Genomic DNA, 3,801 nt, shown 5'->3' on the forward strand with positions numbered 1-3,801 from the left:
GATTTTGAGATTTCTATGTTTAAAGAAATCAATTTTTTTGTTAGCTTACAAGCGTATCAAATGAAGAAAGGTATCTACATTACACAATAAAAATATATCAAGGAGATCCTTAAAAGTTTGGTATGGAAGACTCAAGACCATTTGGAACACCCATGGCTATTAGACATACAATTTCAAAGAGTCATGATTCTAGTGATGTAAATCAAACCTTGTGATGTAACACCCCAACCTTGCTTCCAAACCCCAACCTCTCTCAAGGATACCTTAGGTCATTCACTAGACCCACAAGGGATTCTTCACACCCTATGCTTATAGGACCTTGCTCAAGAGATCCTAATCCTTCATTTGGGGTCACACCAACAAAGTAAGATCAAATTTCTTACGAGTAGGCTCTAGTCCACTTCTAACCCTCAAGTCAATCTATAGCTCCAAGGGTGATAGTTCTTCATCCAAGGTTTTTTTATACTCCTTCTAACATCCATGAGCCTAAACAATATTGATTTCATAGGTGCATTCAATCTATTAGAGAAATACACCAAATTGCTCCAAAAAGGCTACTATGAATTAGTCCTCCTAAATAGCTGGTAACAAGATTTTTTGGAAAAATTCTTAACAACCCTACAAAAAAATTGAATTTATGGATACCATTTTTAGAGTAATTCAATATTTTGTGATTGTTCAACCCCAAAACTATTCGTAAAACTAAAGTACAATTTTAGGCCAAAAATGAGGGTTTCAAGTGCTTTATCACTATTGTGATGGAACACCACCTTAGAAAAAATTCCAAGATCTCTCCTTTGGATTGAAGAAAACTTAGACCTTGTGCTTACTCTTTGTGTGGCTATATTGAGGTATTTGCATACTCAATCCCCTCCATAGCTCATTTTCCCAATTGTGATTCCTAGCCAAGTTGCATTTGGCTTGAATAGGGCATCACTCAAAAAATTCTTTCTGATGCTTCCAAGGGACCTAATTCTTGGTACATAATGTAAATGGAACTTAGTTCCAAATCCAAAAATACTAGAGGTTTCCAATGGTGGGAAGTGGTCCTAAGACCCCATTTTCTAAGTGCAGCCCTGTTCAGACCAGCAACTTGGCAAGAACAAAAAGATTTGCTAAACTAATGAAAATGAATTTAAATGATAAAATAAACAATAAAAAAGGATTAAAAAAATATTTTAGAACTTTTCCAAGAGAAAAATCAGGCCATTCAATCCTTCTCTATCCAAAATGCCTTCAAATGCATAAAATCGACAACAAAATATTGCACAATCCGTACAAATGCAAAACCAAGTTGACCAACCCATGAAAATGGTTGTCATAAATTTTTTAAAGGATCCTCCATAAGTTCTATTAATTTCATAAATAGTTAGGGCATTGCAAACTATAAAACTGCAAAGAGTTTCTTTTTTGCAAGAAAATGTTGTCATGACAACATGACAACATTTTAGCAACTTATGTTCTCCATGGAGTTAGACCTCCAAATTTGGCACAAAGACCAAGTAGACATATAATATGAAAAAAATGACTTTAAATAAAGTATTCAAAGCCATTGGAACCTTTATAGACCATTTTAGCCTTTATAAGACTTAAGTCACCTAGTTGACAATATTTGGCAACTTCTAACAACTTGGTCACTTTGGGTCTTGCCAATTCTCCTAAACACAACTAAGGACCACATAGGACCTATTATTAGACTAATTATGTGGCTAGAATCACTACAAGCCAAAAATAAGGAAATAACTAGGTTTCACACTTAGCCTACCTAGTTCCTCTTACACTGTACTCCCCCACTCCAAGGAGCTAAGAAGAACTTGATGGTATCAGTCTAGGGGTATGCCAACCCTCTTGAAATATACCTTAGCAACCCAAGTAGCCTCTAAAGTTTGTTTTCCCTTCCACTTTATGAGGTGTTCCATATACACCTTGTGCCTTGTAGACTTCTTCACCCTTGAGTCTAACAACTTTTCTACCTCCAACTTGTTGTTTGTAGGTGTTGTACTAGGTTCAAGATCTCCATGAAAATTTGGATTTATCTAAGATGAGTCACCTTTGTGCCACCAAGTCTTTCACATTAAAAATAGGGGATATTCCCAAATCAAAATGTAAATATACCTTATAGGAATTTTCTCCATATTTAGCCAATAACTTGCAAGGCCCTACCCTCTTCATTTGTAGCTTAGTAGGAATACATTTTTGAAGCCTTGCTTCATTCAAATGGACCATCGCATAGTCCCCAAAAACAAATTGAACATCCTTCTTCTTTTCGTTCACCTTGGCTTTGAGTTTTAGAGTGTTGTCTTGAATAGTCTTCTTGACTTGCTCCTAAATATCCTTCATGGTTTGTACAAAGTCTTTAGCTTGACCATTGATATGAGTTTCCAAGACACCTTAGTTCACACACACCTCTTGGATGCATGCCATAAATAATTTCAAAAGGGCTCTTTTTGGTAGTCTTATTCTTGCTATCATTGTAGGCATATTCTACTTGTGAGATGATAACATCCCAAGTTTGACCATACTTCTTAGTTAGGCACCTAAGAGGGTTACCTAAAGTCCTATTAACCACCTCAGTTTGACCATCAGTTTGAGGATGGTAAGCTAAACCAAAAGAAATGTTAGTGCCAAGCTTCTTCAATAAAGTCTTCCAAAAGTGACTTGTCAATTTCACATCCTGATTTGACACAATGCTTAATGGAAGTCCATGAATCCTTACAAACTCTTTGAAAAACAAATGAGCTATATGACTTGCATCACTAGTTGTCTTACATAGAATGAAATGCTCCATTTTACTAAATCTATCAACAACAACATAGATGCTATCATATTCTTGCTTAGTTTTAGGGAAATCTACAACAAAATCCATACTTACACAATCCCATGGCTAGTTAGGAATTGGCAGAGGCTGATAAAGACTTGCATTGCTCATTCCTGCTTTTGCCTTAATGCACAACATGCATTTCTCGATATACTTAGTTACATTTTTGACCAATTTAGGCAATAATAGAACTTTGCACTAGTTCCATTGTCTTGTTCATACCAAAATACCCACTCAAGCTGCCATTATGCTTCTCTTGTATTAGGTTCTCTCTCATGGAACCTCTTGGTACACACAACTAGTTACCCTTAAATAGAAACCCATTTTGCAAAGTGTATTCTAAAAATTTGCTATGAAGGTAGTTTTCAAAGTCCATGCATACCTTATAGGCTTCAGCAAAGTCCTCATCATTCTTGTAAATATTATGAAAAATCTGCACTCCAATGCTATGGAGCTAAGTATCTTAGACTATTAAAACCCTTCTACTAAATGCATTAGAAACCTTGTTCATTTATCCTTTGTTATGCTTGATTTTAAAGGTGAAAGCCTACAAATACTCCATCCACTTTAAGTTTTTTTTTCTCAACTTCTCCTGTGTGTTGATGTAGCTAAGAGCTTGATTGTCTATAAACACAACAAATTCATTTGGTAACAAATAGTGTTTCCATTTCCTAAGACATTAGACCAAGGAATAAAGCTCTAGGTCATAGGATGAGTACTTTTTTTTGGCCTCATTTAGCTTCTCACTATAGAAGGCTATTGGTATACCTTATTGACTCAAAACTCCACCCACTACTAAGCCACTTGCATCACATTCTAGGATGAATAACTTATCAAAACTAGGCAATTGTAGGATGGGTTAAGTTTCTACTTGCTTCTTTAATATATCAAAGGACTTTTTAGCTTCTAAGGTTCACCTAAACTTATACTTAACTCCCCCCTTTATGGTATCAAGTAAGGGTGCACAAATACCACTGAAATTT

The sequence above is a fragment of the Cupressus sempervirens genome, chromosome 5 (assembly GCF_028749045.1).
Source record: "Cupressus sempervirens isolate cs-2001-9-10 chromosome 5, ASM2874904v1, whole genome shotgun sequence".
Classification (NCBI taxonomy): Eukaryota; Viridiplantae; Streptophyta; class Pinopsida; order Cupressales; family Cupressaceae; genus Cupressus; species Cupressus sempervirens.